This window comes from Oryctolagus cuniculus, chromosome 4 (genome assembly GCF_051225735.1).
Source record: "Oryctolagus cuniculus isolate XC-2025 breed Fujian yellow rabbit chromosome 4, ASM5122573v1, whole genome shotgun sequence".
NCBI classification, from domain to species: domain Eukaryota; kingdom Metazoa; phylum Chordata; class Mammalia; order Lagomorpha; family Leporidae; genus Oryctolagus; species Oryctolagus cuniculus.
This window is the reverse complement of record NC_142870.1, coordinates 128,075,745-128,095,495: the sequence shown is the minus strand read 5'-3', so window position 1 is coordinate 128,095,495 and position 19,751 is coordinate 128,075,745. Positions and strand designations below refer to the sequence as shown.

Here is a 19,751-nt window from a genome sequence, read left to right as displayed (position 1 = left end):
CACTGATTTCTCTACCTCGAGCTTTTAAAGTCCTGGTTTCATTCTTGCTCCAACTTCTTAACGTCAGAGTGTCAACAGGACTTCTTCTTTTGGTCCTTCTATCACTCTCTGCTCTCTCCTCCAATTTGTATTGTATTTAAAACAGCATTTTCTCATATGTCCACAATCCTAAAATGCATCCCAAATCTCCAATCAAACTCTTCCAAGGACTTTAGTCTCCCATGCCTCCTACAACTTACAATCTACTTCAGGCAGCTACACCTGCCATGTCCAAATTGAACTCTTGGTCTTTCCTTCAAAATGTTCTTTCCATATCAGTATGCATCAACTATATCCTTATAGTTACTAAGGTCATAAATCTTGCAGACATCCTGGATTGCTCCCTTTATTTCAGATATCACGTTCAATCCCTGAACTAACTTTGTTGTCTGTCCGTTAAAAATATACGCAGAATCTCACCACTAATTTCAGACCAGCAGCACTGCTGCCTTGAATTATCTCAGTGACTTTCTAATTTGTTCTCTTCTCTCCCTGTCTGGGTACAATCTAGTCTCAACACAGCACTCAGGATGAAGTGGTTAAACTGTAAATCAAACTACATTGCTTCTCTTTCTAAAGCCACGTAATGGCTCTCCATTTTATTCAGCATAAAAGCCTTGCATCGGCCTTCATATTCCAGGATAACAGGCGCCATCCACCACCCCATTGACCATCTCCTGCCCCTGAATCATTCCACCTCGGCTACACTTATCTGTTCCTAGAATTTACCAGGTATCCCCTGGCCTCATGTCTTGTCACTTGTTATTTCCTCTCTTTTAAAACATCATCCCGGCCAGTGCTGCGGTTCAATAGGCTAATCCTCTGCCTGCAGCACTGGCACACCGGGTTCTAGTCCTGGTCGAGGTGCCGGATTCTGTCTCAGTTGCTCCTCTTCTCTGCTGTGGCCCGGGAGTGCAGTGGAGGATGGCCCAAGTGCTTGTGGAGACCAGGAGAAGCACCCGGCTCCTGGCTTTGGATCAGTGCGGTGTGTCCGCTACAGCACGCCGGTCGCAGTGGCCATTGGGGCGTGAACCAACGGAAAAGGAAGACCTTTCTTTCTGTCTCTCTCTCACTGTCCTCTCTGCCTGTCAAAAAAAAAAAAAAAAAAAAAAAAAAAAAAAGACACAGACACAGAGTTTCCATCCACTGGTGCACTCTCCAAATGCCTGCAACACCTAGGGCTGAGCCAGAAACTCAATCCAAATCTCCCCAATGGGTGGCAGGGATCCAAGTACTTGGACCATCACCTAGGACACAAACTCTGGGTAGCCTTCAAGAGTGTACATTAGCAGGAAGCTTAAATGAGTAGTGGAGCTAGGACACGAAATCTGGGTAGGCCAAAAGTCTGCCCCAAACATCCCATTCTCAGTGTGGCTTTCCCTGATGGTACTGCTGTTGTGCCCAGATTGTCGGATCCCCAAACGCCACCAGAGACTTGAACATACCTAAATGCAAGAGCAAGGTTTATTTCGGAAGTACAAGTGCAGCAGGGACCCTGACTACGCAACCGTGCAGTGGAGGGCAGAGTAAGGCCCCGAGCTGTGCTTGGGAGCCTCTTTTAAAGCCCGGTTACATCACGAGGGGTGCGGGGTAACAGTGGATTGGCTGGGGTCACCTCTGGTACTTCCTGATCTAACACGGTTGTTCCTGATTGGGTCAGACCCAGGAGATTTCCTTATATGGTGAACGCTAGCAAGCTGTTCCGTTATAACTTTCGGTTTCCCCAGAGTGAGGCTGCTTCTAGGGGATGTCGGGCCTGCCTCTCCAAATGGAGGCACTTTTTCGAAACATTGTTACTCCTGCCCTTCACTGCTAATTATTGCAACCCATACCACACCTACCTTCCTAAATCCTTTCCAGTTTTACTTTTTTCCATAGCATTTACTACCTCTAGTATTCTGTAGAATTTATTTCTTAACACTCCGTCTCCTCTGCTGGTTTGTTTGCATGCTTCATTAACGTATTCTTATGTCTTAGTTATTGCAGGTCGTCAATATTTACTAAATGAATATTCATTCCATGTTATAGAAAGTCTTTCAGGCTGGCGCTATGGCGCAGTGGGTTAAAGCCCTGGCCTGAATACCAGCATCCCATATGGGCGCTGGTTCTAGTCCCTGCTGCTCCTCTTCCCATCCAGCTCTCTGCTATGGCCTGGGATAGCAGTAGCAGATGGCCCAAGTCCTTGGGCCCCTGCACCCACCTGGGAGACCTGGAAGAAGCTCCTGGCTCCTGGCTTCGGATCGGCACAGCTCCAGCCACTGCAGCCATCTGGGGAGTGAACCAATGGATGGAAGACCTCTCTCTCTCTCTCTCTCTCTCTCTCTCTCTCTCTCTCTCTGCCTCTCCTCTTTCTGTGTAACTGACTTTCAAATTTCCTCATTAACCAAATTCATTTATCTTCTAGTTGCTCATGAAAAAATTAGTACATATAAAAATAAATAATGTCTTTGTTCTCCAATTGGTCTTCATACTGTATAAAATGTCAAGGCTTCCTGCTGAAATTTGATTTTTAAAACTAAATAAAGACAAAAACCTACAACTGTAATGAGTACACAAACCTTGTTGCTTTTCCTCATCAAGTAATCTTCATAGAAGCTATTTGGTTTAGCAAAGGAACCCCTTGAATAGCTTACTCATGCCCCTATCCTTTGTCCCAGAAGACATTCCTAAAAATGACACAAAGAATCAGGAGACTTTAACTTAGATGTTCTTTTAGCAAAATCTAATCTGTGCTTTTTAATAACTGTTAGAAGTTTGATCGGAAGAGGTTTTGATATCAAGCCATCAAAGGAAGGCATAATGACAATGCAGTTAGAAGGCACTAAATTTGAGCTCTTCATTTTGTTTTTCAGAACATGTTTGCCTGAGGTTACTGGATCTGAAATCTTCATGTGGCTACTTTTGGCCTCAAATATCTGTTTCAGGCACCCCGGGGCAGGCACTACGGTTCTTCCCACTGATGTCCAGATCAGTAAACACAGCCCTCTAGCATGAGGCCCTCAGTGGGACACTTGATGTCCTAAGGGATGAAAAGAGAGCAGGTCTGGGTTTTTCCTGATCTGTGCTTTTCTCTATTGACCTACAATGTCCAGATTGTGTGTATCTTGTAGAGCAGGGGGTGAGGGGAATGTATATTTAAAGTGCTCTCTTTTTGTTCCTTATCTTACAGCTTTAGTGACAGTGTCCAATTATCTAGAAAGTAATAATAATAATTTAAGTTAAAAACATGCATAATAGTTGAAAATTAGGATTTCTAGAAAACTTCTTTTCCTGCCTAAGAAGGAGGTCTCACTTTTCAACACAAATCACTTGGGTCTGGCATTGTGGTGCAGCAGGATACGCTTCTGCTTGCAACACCAGTATCCCATATTGGACAGAGTCCCACCTGCTCTGCTTCCAAATTATCTCCCTGCTATCGTGCTTGGGGAAGCAGTGAAAGATGGTCCAAGTAGCTGGGAGACCTAAGTAGTGGAAGACCCAGATAGAGTCCCTTGCTCCTGGCTCCACCCTGACCCAGCCTGGATTTTGCAGTCATTTGGAGAGTGAATCTTTCTGTCTTGTGTCTCCCTCTCTTATCTTTGCCTTTAAACAAAAAATTCTTTAAAAAAATAACATATGTGTAGGTACCAGTTATAAAAGGTGTTAGCTGGCTGGAGCAGATGTCTATAACAACAATAGCATTCCGTCTGTGGACATTTGAATTTTTGCCATCAATGGGGGGGTGGCCATCAAAATTTACCTACTTCTCACCCTATCCCATTAGATTTCTGATTTTCTTTCTAAGAGTCAAAGCTTCTTGTTGGCTTACTACATCACATCTGTCAAGCAAACTTGATTTTTAATAAGAATCTCCTGGAAACATCACTATTCTAACCTAAAGGAAAGTTTCTAGTGCCTTGAGGATGTAGGCACCAAAAATCACCTTGTTGCAGTGAAATGAAACATTTGATTATGTGCAAGAAGATGTACACTTGAGTTCCAGCTCCATTGCTTATTAGCTACATGACTTGAGACAGTAGCTTAAATTCTTTAATTATCTGAATTTAAGACAGTAGCTTAGGGGCTGGCGCTGTGGTGTAGCAGGTAAAGCCATCACCTGGAGTGCCAGCATCCCATATGGGCACCGGTTCGAGACCTGGATGCTCCACTTCTGATCCAACTCTGTGCAATGGCCTGGGAAAGCAGTAGAAGATGGCCCAAGTACTTGGGCCTCTGCACCCACATGAGAGACCCGGAAGAAGCTTCTGGCTCCTGGCTTCAGATGGGCTCAGCTCCAGTCATTGAGGCCATCTGGGGAATGAATCACTGGATGGAAGATCGTCTCTCTCTCTTTCTCTCTCTCTCTTTCTCTCTCTCTCTCTCTCTGCCTTTGCCTCTCTATAACTCTGCTTTTCAAGCAAATAAATATATCTTTTCTAAAAAAAGACAGTTGCTTAAATTCTTTAATTATCTACATTCTCACTCTACTTAGTGCAGTAGAGGTAAAGCTAACAGAATAATATATTCTAATAATTTTGCAGAGTTCTCTACAAACCTAGCATCATATTATTGACTACATGGATGGATTTGGGGGACAGAGACCTTTCGATGACCTTCAGATCACACTGTCTATGTGCTGCCTACACCATCCACATTTAGAGCTATACCAATGTATGTATGCCAAAAATAGATTTTTAATAACACAAGTGACTGCCATGATCCCAGAGGAACTGTTATTAAAAATATTACTTTGATTAAAAATGTCAGTTTTGAGAAGCTTTTAATATCTTCTACCAGTGCTAAAATGACATCAATGACATTTCAATATTACTTTCAAAAGTTGGTTTTCATTTGTATCCATTTTTAACTAAGTTTTGGATCTTGTGAATTTGTAAAAGACAGTAATCCTTTAGTTCACAAAGAAATGTGTTTGAAGACCTAAGCAGCATTTATCCTGAACAGATATAAACATTGTCTCAATAGTTGAATGCTCAGATATTTTTTCATGTAAGTCATAATAACATAACTATTTCCATGGGTAATGAACATTATTTTTTTTACTTACTTTTTTTGACAGGCAGAGTTAGACAGTGAGAGAGAGAGACAGAGAGAAAGGTCTTTCTTTTTCTGTTGGTTCACCCCCCAAGTGGCCACTACGGCTGGCACATTGCAGCCAGTGCTCTGCGCCGATCCGAAGCCAGGAGCCAGGTGCTTCCTCCTGATCTCCCATGCGGGTACAGGGCCAAGGACCTGGGCCATCCTCCACTGCACTCCCAGGCCACAGCAGAGAGCTGGACTGGAAGAGGAGCAACCGGGACAGAATCCGGCGCCCCAACCGGGACTAGAACCCAGGGTGCTGGCGCTGGGATTAGCCTAGTGAGCCACGGCACCAGCCAAGAACATTATTAAGTATTGAAACTTTACCCTCCAAAAGTTAAATGTACATTTATTTTCCAGTATTCCAACAGAAGATCATGGGTCTTAATTTTAGCTTCTATACTGAAACTGGGATTTTTATCTCCAGTTCAGAAAATTAGCAGACTTGCTATAAAACCAAAAATGCATCACATTCACTTACTCAGCCAGTATCTCCAGAGCATCATTCATTTGTAGGATTCTCTGTCTCACCTTGGGTATATTGCAGTGAGAAAGATACATAATTAGTTTCTGTTCTTATAGAGCTTATATTCTCTATTACATAAAATAAAATCTTATATGAAAATGCAACAAAATGAACTCTCTGAAAACTTAGATGTTTGTATATGTATGTGAGAACACTTCAAAAAGCTCATGGAAAATGTAACTTAAAAAAGTTTGGCTTTTGTTGGTGGAAGCTGAGCCACGGGAGCCGTGGGAGCCACCAGGGCCGGCGGACTGCCTGAGCAGCCAGACCCACCAGACCCGCCAGAGCAGCGGACCCGGCGGAGCCACAGAGTCTGCCCACCAGCACTGGAAGGGGAGGTGAGCTAAAAACCTCTCCGTAACCCGAGATATTGGGGGGGGAAAGTCAGAAAAAGCCTGCAGAGAATGAGGCCTGAAACCCCATTGGGGAAAGTTCACCAGGCTGGCTGCAGTAGAGAAAAAATCGAATAAATAAGGGGAACCTGCACGGACATTTAGCCTCTCTCCACTCACCTTACAAAGCCAAGCAAGACAAAGGGCAGGCGCCATTTTACATAAGTAAAGTGGTGCACGCCATTTTGCATATGTAAAGCAAGCATTAGCCAAGCAGAAAAACCTGACTCTGGTAAGCAAACGAATACCCACAGGGGCCAGATTTCATACATCAACTACTCTCAATTCCACTCAGCTGTGTGGAATTACTTCCCAACTGAGTCAAAAAAAAAAAAAAAAAAAAAAAAAGAGAGAGAGAGAGAGCATGAAAGCAAGCAAGAAAACAATCAGGGTGAATCACCTTTGGCACACCCTTAACCCTGTAGACCAGAGCTCTCTGGCCACACCCATCACAGCCTCTAAGGATCCATCAAAAGCAGACAGTCCTCTTAATCTAGAGTCACAGTATAATGAGAAAAAAAATCAAAGAATATCTCCACAATGCCAAGCAAGAAAAGCAAAAGCCGAGGTTACAAGAACAAAGAAGACACTATGACGCACCCAAATGAAATAGACACCCCCATTCAAGATTATGAAGATGATGAGATAGAAGAAATGCAAGAAGCAGATCTCAAAAAATTGATAAGAACATAAAGAAGTTCTCAAAAACAAATTCTTGAACTACAGAAATCATTAATGGACAAAATAGAAAATCTCTCGCGTGAAAATGAAATATTAAGGAGGAATCAAAATGAAATGAAACAACTAGTAGAAAATGAAACTGTGATAGTGATGAGAAATCATAATGAAATGAAGAATTCAATAGATCAAATGACAAACACATTAGAGAGCCTTACAAACAGGATGGGTGAAGCAGAAGAGAGAATATCGGACTTAGAAGACAGAGAACAGGAAAGGATACAGTTAGACCAAAGAAAAGAAGAGGAAATTAGAAATCTAAAAAATATTGTCGGGAATCTTCAGGATACTATTAAAAAACCCAACATTCGGGTTCTAGGAGTTCCTGAAGGCATGGAGAGGGAGAAAGGATTAGAAGGCCTTTTTAGTGAGATACTAGCAGAAAAATTCCCAGGTTTGGGGAGGACAGAGACATACTAGTACAGGAAGCTCATAGAACCCCTAATAAACATGACCAAAAGAGATCCTCACCACGACACGTTGTAATTAAACTCTCCACAGTGAAATAGAAAGAAAAGATCCTAAAATGTGCAAGAGAGAAACGTCAGATTACTCTCAGAGGATCTCCAATCAGACTCACAGCTGACTTCTCATCAGAAACCCTACAAGCTAGGAGGGAATTGCGAGACATAGCCCAGGTACTAAGAGAGAAAAACTGCCAACCCAAAATATTATATCCTGCAAAGCTCGCATTTGTGAATGAAGGTGAAATAAAGACCTTTCACAGCAAACAGAAATTGAAAGAATTTGTCACCACTCGTCCAGCCCTGCAAAAGATACTTAAAGATGTGTTATTGGAATCCCCTAGCACGTTTCTAACTCCACCATTTGGGACAAGTCCGATTGAGCATGTCCCAAACTGTACATCTCCTCCCTCTCTTATTCCCACTCTTATATTTAACAGGGATCACTTTTCAGTTAAAATTTAAACACCTAAGAAAGAGAATTACAGACCAATATCCCTGATGAACATAGATGCAAAAATCCTCAATAAAATTCTGGCCATTGAATGCAGCAACACATCAGAAAGATCATTCATCCAGACCAAGTGGGATTTATCCCTGGTATGCAGGGATGGTTCAACATTCGCAAATAAATGTGATACACCACATTAACAGACTGCAGAAGAAAAACCATATGATTATCTCAATAGATGCCGAGAAAGCATTTGATAAAATACAACACCCTTTCATGATGAAAGCTCTAAGCAAACTGGGTATGGAAGGAACATTCCTCAATATAATCAAAGCAATTTATGAAAAACCCATGGCCAACATCATATTGAAATGGGAAAAGTTGGAAGCATTTCCACTGAGATCTGGTACCAGCCAGGGATGCGCACTCTCACCACTGCTATTCAATATAGTTCTGGAAGTTCTAGCTAGAGCTATTAGGCAAGAAAAAGAAATTAAAGGGATACAAATTGGGAAGGAAGAACTCAAATTATCCCTCCTTGCAGATGATATGATTCTCTATTTAGGGGACCCAAAGAACTCTACTAAGAGACTATTGGAACTCATAGAAGAGTTTGGCAAAGTAGCAGGATATAAAATCAATACACAAAAATCAACAGCCTTTGTATACACAGGCAATACCAGAAAGAAACTTCTAAGATCAATCCCATTCACAATAGCTACAAAAACAATCAAATACCTTGGAATAAACTTAACCAAGGACGTTAAAGATCTCTACGATGAAAATTACAAAACCTTAAAGAAAGAAATAGAAGAGGATACCAAGAAATGGAAAAATCTTCCATGCTCATGGATTGGAAGAATCAATATTATCAAAATGTCCATTCTCCCAAAGGCGATTTACAGATTCAATGCAATCCAATCAAAATACCAAAGACATTCTTCTCAGATCTGGAAAAAATGATGCTGAAATTCATATGGAGACACAGGAGAACTTGAATAGCTAAAGCAATCTTGTACAACAAAAACAAAGCTGGAGGCATCACAATACCAGATTTCAGGACATACTACAGGGCAGTTGTTATCAAAACAGCATGGTACTGGTACAGAAACAGATGGATAGACCAATGGAACAGAATTGAAACACCAGAAATCAATCCAAACATCTACAGCCAACTCATATTTGATCAAGGATACAAAACCAATCCCTGGAGTAAGGACAGTCTATTCAATAAATGGTGCTGGAAAAACTGGATTTCCAAATGCAGAAGCATGAAGCAAGACACCTACCTTTCACCTTACACAAAAATTCACTCAACATGGATTAAAGACTTAAATCTATAACCTGACACCATCAAATTACTAGAGAGCATTGGAAAAACCCTTCAAGATATAGGTACTTGAAAAGACTTCTTGGAAAATACCCCAGAAGCAAAGGCAGTCAAAACCAAAATTAACATTTGGGATTGCATCCAATTGAGAAGTTTCTGTACTTCAAAAGAAACAGTCAGGAAAGTGAAGAGGCAACCGACAGAATGGGAAAAAATATTTGCAAACTATGCAACAGATAAAGGGTTGATAACCAGAATCTACAAAGAAATCAAGAAACTCCACAACATCAAAACAAACAACCCACTTAAGAGATGGGCCAAGGACCTCAATAGACATTTTTCAAAAGAGGAAATCCAAATGGCCAACAGACACATGAAAAAATGTTCAAGATCACTAGCAATCAGGGAAATGCAAATCAAAACCACAATGAGATTCCACCTCACCCCGGTTAGAATGGCTCACATTCAGAAATCTACCAACAATAGATGCTGGAGAGGATGTGGGGAAAAAGGGACACTAACCCACTGTTGGTGGGAATGCAAACTGGTTAAGCCACTGTGGAAGTCAGTCTGGAGATTCCTCAGAAATCTGAGGATAACCCTACCATTCAACCCAGCCATCCCACTCCTTGGAATTTACCCAAAGGAAATTAAATTGGCAAACACAAAAGCTGTCTGCATCTTAATGTTTATTGCAGCTCAATTCACAATAACTAAGACCTGGAACCAACACAAATGCCCATCAACAGTAGACTGGATAAAGAAATTATGGGACATGTACTCTATAGAATACTATACAGCAGTCTAAAAAAATGAAATCCGGTCATTTGCAACAAGATGGAGGAATTTGGAAAACATCATGCTGAGTGAATTAAGCCAGTCCCAAAGGGACAAATATCATATGTTCTCCCTGATTGGCGACAACTAACTGAGCACCAAAGGGGAAACTTGTTGAAGTGAAATGGACACTGTGAGAAACAGTGACTTGATCAGCTCTTGTCCTGACGGTTGATGTACAATGTAATACTTTATCCATTTTAGTATTTTTTTTTGTTCTAGTACTATTGGTTGACTCTGTAATTAACACATAATTATTCTTAGGTGTTTAAATTTTAACTGAGAAGTGATCCCTGTTAGGAATCTGGAAAGCATTATGCTGAGTGAAATAAGCCAGTCCCAAAGGGACAAATACCATATGTTCTCCCTGATAGGTGACAACTAACTGAGCACCAAAAAGGAAACCTGTTAAAGTGAAATGAACACTATGAAAAACGGTGACTTGATCAGCTCTTGCCCTGACTGTTGATGAACAACTTAATACGCTATCCCTCTTAGTATTTTTTTTTTTGTTTATTTGTTCTACTTAATACTTTTGGTCGAATACTGTAATCAATACACAGTTATTCTTAAGTGTTGAAACTTAACTGAAAAGTGATTGCTGTTAAATATAAGAGTGGGAATAAGAGAGGGAAGAGATGTGCAATTCGGGACATGCTCAAGCTGACTTACCTCAAACGGTAGAGTTAGAAACATACCAGGGGATTCGAATTCAATCCCATCGAGGTGGCATGTACCAATGCCATCTCACTAGTCCCAATGATCAATTTCTGTTCACAATTGATCATAATGATAGGACTAAGAACCAAAGGGAAAAAAAATAAAAAAAAAAGAACCAAAGGGATCACATAAACAAGAATAGTGTCTGCCAATACTAGCTGATAGAATAAAAAAGGGAGAGAACAATCCAACATGGGAAGCGAGATGCACAGCAGACCCATAGAATGGCAGATGGCCTAAACAATACTCTGGCCTCAGAATCAGCCCTTAAGGCACACGGATCTGGCTGAAAAGCCCATGAGAGTACTACAGGCATGGAAAGCCAAAACACTCTGGCAAAAAAAAAAAGAGAGAGAGAGAGAGAGAGAGAGAAAACCCTACATGAAAGATCTCTGCGAGTGAGATCCCAGTGAAAAGAACAGGTCATCAAAGAAGGAGGTACCTTTCTCTGAAGGGAGGAGAGAACTTCCACATTGACTACGACCTTGTCTAAATATGATCAGAGTTGGTGAACTCAAAAGGCTTCCATAGCCTTGGCGACTCATGACAAGAGCCTAGGGTGATTGCTGATGCCATAAACAAGAGTGTCAATTTGCTAAGTCAACAACAGGAGTCACTGTACACTTACTCCTCATGTAGGATCTCGGTCCTTAATGTGCTGTACATTGTGATTTAATGCTAAACTAGTACTCAAACAGTATCTTTCACTTTGTGTTTCTATGTGGGTACAAACTGTTGAAATCTTTACTTAATATATGCTAAACTGATCTTCTGTATATAAAGAGAATTGAAAATGAATCTTGATGTGAATCGAAGGGGGGAGAGAGAGGGAAAGGGGAGGGTTGCAGGTGGGAGGGACATTTTTGGGGGGGCCATTGTAATCCATAAGCTGTACTTTGGAAGTTTATATTCATTAAATAAAAGTTTTAAAAAAAAAGTTTATTTTTGAGCAGGTGTAGCCATCCTAATATCAGACAAAATAGATTTTAACAAAAAGACTGTTAAAAGAGACAAAGAAGGGCTCTATGTAATGGATAAGGTATCAATTCAACAGAAAGACTATAATAAATGTATATACAACTGGCCGGCACTGCAGTTCACTAAGTAATCCTCCGCCTTGCGACGCTAGCACACCGGGTTCTAGTCCCGGTCGGGGCACCGGGTTCTTTCCTGGTTGCCCCTCTTCCAGGCCAGCTCTCTGCTGTGGCCAGGGAGTGCAGTGGAGGATGGCCCAAATCCTTGGGCCCTGAACCCCATGGGAGACCAGGATAAGTACCTGGCTCCTGCCATCAGATCAGCAAGGTGCGCCAGCCGCAGCGTGCCGGCCACGGAGGCCATTGGAGGGTGAACCAACAGCAAAGGAAAACCTTTCTCTCTGTCTCACTGTTCACTCTGCCTGTCCAAAAATAAATAAAAAATAAATATATATACAACCAATTACAGGGCACCAGGCTATTTAAAAGAAATGTTAATGGACCTAAAGGGAGAAATAGACTCCAATATAGCAGTAATGGGGACTTCAACACCCCACTTTTATCAATGGACAGATCAGCTAGACAGAAAATCAATAAGAAACAACAGAGCTAATCAATACTATGGACCATTTGGGTCAAACTGATAACTTCAGAACTTTCATTCCACAGTAGCAGAATACACATTCTTTTCATCACTGCATGGAACTTTCTCTAGGACCACGGGCTAGGCTATAAAGCAAGTATCAGCAAATTCAAAAAACATGAAATTGTATAATGCATCTTTGCTTATCACAGTGGGATGAAGCTGGAAATTAACAACTCAAGAATCTCGAGAACATATGCAAACACAAGGAGACTAAACAACACACTCTTGAATGAACAAGGTGATAGAAGAAGTCAAAGGGAAATGAAAAAATTCCTGGAATGAATCAAGATGACAATACAACATTATATGATTCAGCAAGAGCAGTATAAAAAGAGAAGTTTATAGCATTTGGTGCCTACTTTAAGAAATTGGGAAGGCATAAAATAAATGAGCTATCAGTGTATATCAAGTAGAAAAACAACAACAAACCAAACACAAGATTAGTAGGAGGAAACATACCTTGGAATACATTTAACCAAGGAGAATCTTAAATACCTTGGAATACATTTAACAAAGGAGGAAAAAGATCTCTATGATGAAAATAATAAAACATTAAAGGAAGAAAGACACACAAAAAAAGCAAAAGTCTTCCATGTTCATGGATTGGAAGAATTAATATCATGAAAGTGTGCACACTACTGAAAGCAATTTTCAGATTCACTGTGATCCCAAACAAAATAATAGACATTCCTTCTCAGATGCGGAAAAAAATGATGTTAAAATTCATATGAAAACACAAGAGATCCCAAATAGCTAAAGCAATTTTATACAACAAAAACAAAGCCAGATACATCACAATACCAGACTTCAAGACATACTACAGGGAAGCTGTAATCAAAACAGCCTGATACTGGCACAAAAATAGGCATGTAGAGCAATGGAACAGAACACAAACTCCAGAAACCAATGCACGTATCTAACCAACATATATTTGACAAATAAGCTAAAATTAATCCCTGGGGAAAGAACAGTCTCTTAAACAAATGGTGCTGGGAAACGTGGATCTCCACTTCCAGAAGTATGAGAAAAGAAAAAAAAACGACCTTATACCTTATAAAAAAATCAACTCAAAATTAATCAAAGACCTTGGGGCTGGCTCTGTGGTGTAGTGGGCTAAGCCTCTGCCTGTAGCATTGGCATCTTATATGGGTACCAGCTCTAGTCCCGGCTGCTCCTCTTCTGATCCGGCTCTCTGCTATGGCCTAGGAAAGCAGTAAAAGATGGCCCAAGTGCTCAGGCCCCTGCATCTGTATGAGAGACCTGAAGAAAGCCCCTGACTCCTGGTTTTGGATAGGCCCAGCTCCAGCCATTGCAACCGTTTGGAAGTGAACAAGCAGATAGAAGACCTCTCTCTTTCTGTCTTTCCCTCTTTCTGTCTGTAATTCTACCTCTCAAACAAATAAATAAAGTATTTTAAAAAATGAATCAAAGACCTAAATTCAAATGGGCAACAGACACATGAAAAAATGCTCATGATCACTAGCCATCAGGGAAATGCAAATCAAAACCACAGTGAGGTTTCACCTCACCTCAGTTAGAATGGCTGTCATACAGAACTCAACAAACAGTAAGTGGTGGTGAGAATGTGAGTGGAAAAGTTTCCCTAACCCATTGTTGGTAGGAATGTAAACTAGTATAGCCATTGTGGAAGACAGTATGGAGGTACCTCAGAAAGCTGAAAATAGATCTACCACATGATCCACTCCTGGGAATTATCCAAGGGAAATGAAATCAGCATATAAGAGAGTTATCTGTACTCCCATACTCATTGCAGCTCAATTTACAATAGCTAAAATATGGAATAAACCCAGATGCCCATCAACTGATGCCTGGAGAAAGAAATCATGGCATATATACAATGTAGAATACTATTCAGCAATAAAAATAGTGAAATCCTGTCTTTTGCAAAAAAAAAATGAATGCAACTGAAAACCATTATACTTAGTGAAATAAGCCAGTTTCAAAAAGACCAATAACAAGTATTTTCCCTGATATGTGGTAATTAATAGGATACTAAAAGGTAACGTATAGGAGTAAAATTCACATTTTGAGGTTTGATGACTGTTTATGGCCATTGTCTCTACTGAGAGGAACAGTGCTTTTTTCTTCATTCTACTTGTTGAACTATTTACTTAGTGTAGAATTAATGTTATTAGTATAAAGCAGATTGAATGTAGATCATTGTAAAAATTAACAATAGGATTAGGAGAGGAAGGAAGAAGGGTGGGTCGTGGGCAAGATGGACAGTAGGGTTTGGAGTATCACCATGTTCCTAAATCTGTATACATGAAATACATGCAATTTGCATACTATAAAAACATTTTTTAAAAAAGCTTATTTTAGTACAAAAAATAAGTTCTATGCATAGTCTTTTCATAGTGCACATTTTCAGCAAAGTTTTTGAAGACCTATTGTGTTCATAGATCTCAATTGTTTAAGATCATTTATTTATTTTAGAGACAGAGTTACAGAGAAAGAAAGGGAAGACCAGAGAGAGAAGTTTTCCATCTATGGATTCACTACCTGAATGCTTGCAACAGCTGGAGCTGGGCCAATCTGAAGCCAGGAGTCAGGAGCTTTCTCTAGGTCTCCCACGTGTGTACAAGGGCCCAAGCACTTGAGCTGTCTTCTATTGCTTTCCTAGGCCATAGCAGAGAGCTGGATGGGAAGAAGAGCAGCCGGGACATGAACAAGTGACCATATGGAATGCTAGCACCGCAGGTGGAGGCTCAACCCACCATGCCACAGCGTTGGCCCCAGGTCTCAATATTTTTGCACCAACATAAACTTATCTTTGAACTTCATTTCCCACATAATTTTTAAGTGTCCTCTTAGAGGGATACATGAATATATGTACATATATACCTAAATATGTATATATGCATATATATGTGCATATGTTTACATTTATCATACTCTTTTTGAAGCTAAGTGAGATGCAGCAGATTTTAGGATAAAGTGGGACCAGATGGAGTATAAATTCCTCATATACAGAACATATTTTTAGAGAGTTTATAGTGCCAACAAAAAAGTTATTGAATCGTTATTTTGTCTCCTCAACACTCTTCTCCCAAATTTCTCAAACTTTAAAGTTGACATTTACTCTAACATAACAACTACACACCTTAATGGGAAAATCTTACTAAATGCACCACTCACACCATGTATGTTGTTACATTATTTCCAGGCTCTTCAGTAATCATGCAATATTCATTTCTTTTCTTTTTTTTTTAAGGTTTAAAAGCAAGGTTTATTAGAGTCAAAGACCTCCAGCCAGAGTGGCATGAAGAGGGGCCTGCAAGGGAGGCAAAACCCAAAGGGTCCGTTGGTACTGGGGTTTTTAAGCAAAATTTTGGGGAAGAAGAAAACTTCATATTCAATTACAAGGCGGGGATAAAATCCATCAAAAACCTGATTTGCAATCTTTTATCCTATCTGAGTGGGCAGGCAGGCACTTGCAACCTTGCTAAAGATTTTGCATCCTCAGTTTCCGCTGGGACCACCCCAACTGCCTATGAACCTATCTGACTCCTCAGATTTCACTTCACCCCCCCTCAGAATGGACCCAAACTTCTGCTGGGGAAATGGGGCGATGACCACTTTGGCTGCTTCATACTAAAAAGTGGCATCTTTGGGAATGGCAGTCAAGACGTGGTTCCAGCTGCAAGTGGCAGACGCATTGCCAACTTGCTGAAACTGCTTGCATCCGACATTTCATGTGCATGACCATCTAGAATTTCACTGTTTCAAGTCTGGAGAAAAGAGATCTAACAAGCAGATTAAACTCATGTGGTCTAAAACAAGGGACAGAGTCATTATCAAAGGACCTTAGACAGGAGCTAACTGATGAGGAAGTTTTCCCATTGAAAGGCAAATAGAAACTGACAGAAGGGGCCTGATAATTATCAGGTGAGCTTTAAGGCCTGGCCTGGTATGAGCCCAGACCTATCTATTTCTTCACATATAGTACCAGAAGAGACATCGTAAGGGAGGTGTGAATCTCCTTTGAGAAGTCATGCTGTTGACTCCATTAACAAACTGGCCTGGGAGAAGAGCTGGCCTGAAGAAGGTAGGTGGCATCCTACATTCTGCCTATAATGTTGCTGACCCTACTTGGCCCTCAAAAGCAGTGGTTACTTTGCAAGCTGAGTTGAGTGAAGGGCTTTTTTCAGCTTAAAGGCAATTGGGTCTGTGGCTCTGACCCAGGAGTCCTTCAACCCCTAGGGCAGTTCCATTACCCAATGACCCAACTCTTGGCTGGCAGAGCTGCCAGAGCTCTTTACAAGCTGACTTCTGCTCAAGCCCGTGCTTTCCAAATTGAAAACCAATGCCATTTGCAGTGGAAATTGTCTGTTGAGTCTCCTTGATGGCATTTATTTTCAACTTTGCTTTCCTACTTCTCTCAGCATATCATCTTCTATGTCCCCTTCTCTGTTCCTAGCAATCTGTGTCCATCAATGGATGAAGGAATAAAGAAAAATGTGGTGTAGCCACACAATGGAATGTGATTCAGCCTTAAGAATGAAATCCTACCATCTGCAACAACACTGATGAATCTGCAGTATGTTATGTTGGAAGAAATATGGAGTTCCATTTCATCTGGTTGATCAACATTTTTCCTATACTGTCTAATCCTGATTCCTATAAAATCACTTCTCTTATTCTAATTTTTCCTGCAATCCCCTGATCTCTTTATAAAATACATAAATATTATGGGACTGGTGTTGTGGCATAACAGGTTAAGCCACCACCAGCAATGCTGTCATCCCATGTGGGCACTGGTTCAAGTCCTAGCTGCTCCACTTTTGATTCAGTTTCCTGATAATGTGCCCAAGGAAGCAACAGAAGATGGCCAAACTTCTTGGGTCCCTGGATCCATGTAGGAGACCCTGATGAAGCTCCTGGTTGCTGGGTTCAACTTGGCTCAGCCCTGGACATTGTGATCATTTGGGATGTGCACCAGCTGATGGAAGATCTCTCTCTCTCTCTCTCTCTCTCTCTCTCTGTCTCTGTCTCTCTGTAACTGGGCCTTTTAAATAAACAAAATAAGTATTTTTAAAAATGAAATATGAGGTCAGCGTTGTGGTGTAACAGGTTAAGCCACCACCTGCAACGTCTGCATCTCATATGCCATATTCTGACTTTAAAATAAATCTTGAAAAATGAAATATGTAAATATTAAATATGAACATGGCACTTCATTCTCTAACAGATGTAGGTTACTTGAATATTGAACAACCATTCTTTAAAAATATCACTGACCAGACCAAAAGCAGAAGTACCATCTCCACCTGTCTTTTTTTGGCTTGATCAGGACACAGATAGCAAATGATTCAATGCATGCCATTTCTACTGTAAATAACTCTTGTAAATATTACTGACAGTGAGAAAATAATATTGTCAAGAGGAAAGTTGAAATCTTTTAAAACAAATAATCATATTCGGTTGGTTCCAGAGGTTGCTGCCTGTGGTGGGACATGTTGGCGAGTGCGGAGCGGGACACTGGAGCCCTTTTGCTAAGGGGCTCTGTGCAGGGGTCTGTTGGAGCTCTGTGCCGCGCCTCCTCTGGATTGCCCTGAAACACCGTGGTACTGTTTGTGCCTTAGCAGGAGGCCTGGGTGGTGGAGTGAATGGGCCAATTCCACCGGATACTGGAGCCTGGCCTGAATATCCTCATCCCTGTGTTAGACCAGATCTGATATGTGCAGAGTCGCAAGGAAATTGTCATCAATGTGCCAGAGCAGTCGGCTGTGACTGTTGGTGAGTGGGCAGACAATGTAACTCTGCAAATTGACAGGGTCCTGTACCTGTGCATCATGGACCCTTACAAGGCAAGCTGTGGTGTGGAGGATCCTGAATATGCTGTCACCCAGCTAGCTAGACAACCATGAGATCAGAGTTTTGCAAACTCTCCCTGGACTAAGTCTTCTGGGAGCAGGAGTCTCTGAATGCCAAAATTGTGGATACCATCAACCAGACTGCAGACTGCTGGGGCATCCGCTGCCTCCGTTATGAGATCAAGGATATCCATATGCCTCCCCAGGTGAGAGTCCATGCAGATGCAGGTAGAGGCAGAGCGGCGAGAACGGGCCACAGTTCTAGAGTCGGAAGGGACCCGGAAGTCTGCCATCAACGTGGTGAGGGCCCGTACACACCCATGATCTGAGCCACCATGCTGGTGACATCACTGGGATTGGAAGGCAGCAGGATAGTATTGGAGTCCTTGGCCAGTTTGGAGAATGCGTTGACATACTGCTCGGCCACAGTTAGTGAAGCTGTTGCATCTCTGTAATGTTGTGTCAGAGTTGCACCCAGGATAGGAATAGATTCAGCCTTGGCCTTGGCCTTGGCCAGAACCACAGATTTCCTGTTAGGTGCTCTGCTAGTTACCACAGATCAGGGAGAACATATGGTGTTTGTCCCTTTGGGACTGGCATATTTCACTAAGTATATTGACCAGACATTTAAAGAAGAAATAACTCCAATTCTTCTCAAGTTTTCAAAACAATTGAAAGAGAGGGAATCCTTCTAAATCCTTTCTACGAAGCCAGCATCACCTTAATCCCTAAATCCAGAAAAGACACAACAGTGAAAGAGAACTGCAAACCAATTTCCCTGATGAATACGTACACACAAAAATCAAACTCAACAAAATTCTGGCCAACTGAGTCCAACAACACATCAGAAATATCATTCACCTGGACCAATTTGGATTTATGACTGGTATGCAGGGATGGTTCAACATTTGCAAATCAAACAATATAATACATCACATTAACAAACTGAAAAACAAAAACCATATGATTATCTCAATAGATGCAGAGAAAGCATTTCATAAAACACAACACCCTGTTATGTTGAAAACTCTAAGCAAACTGGGTATAGAAGGAACATTCTTCAACACAATCAAGGTGATTTATGACAAACCCACGACCAGCATCCTATTGACAGGGAAAAAGTTGGAAGCAGTCCCACTGAGACCTGGTAGCAGACAACTATGCCCTCCCTTACCATGTTATTCAATACAGTCCTGGAAGCTTTAGATGGAGCCATTAGGCAAGAAAAAAAATTAAAGGGATCCAAATTGGGAAAGAGAAGTCAACTATCCCTATTTGCATATGACATGATTCTATATATAGGGGATACAAAAGACCACCAAGACACTATTGGGACTCATAGAAGAGTTTAGTAAAGTAGCAGAATATAAAATCAGTACACAAAAACCAAAAGCTTTTGTATACACAGAAAGTGTGAAGGCTAAGAAAGAACTTCTGAAACCAATCCCATTCACAATAGCTACCAAAAAATAAAATCAAATACCTTGGAATAAATTTAACCAAAGATGTCAAAGCTCTCTACAATGAGATAAAAAAACATTATAGAAATAGAAGAAGATACAAAAAAATTGAAAAATCTTCCATGGTCATGGATTGGAAGAATCAATATCATCAAAATGTCCACTTTTCCAAAAGCAATTTACAGATTCAATGCAATACCAATCAAAATACTAAAGACATTCTTCTCAGATCTAGAAAAGATGATGCCGAAATTCATATGA

The 19,751-nt window shown here is 41.0% G+C and overlaps 1 pseudogene; it reads left to right on the top strand.

The window, feature by feature from the left end:
- The first annotated feature begins 17,670 nt into the window (after window positions 1-17,670).
- Window positions 17,671-18,354, top strand: LOC103350511 (stomatin-like protein 2, mitochondrial; annotated as a pseudogene).
- Window positions 18,355-19,751: the final 1,397 nt, after the last annotated feature.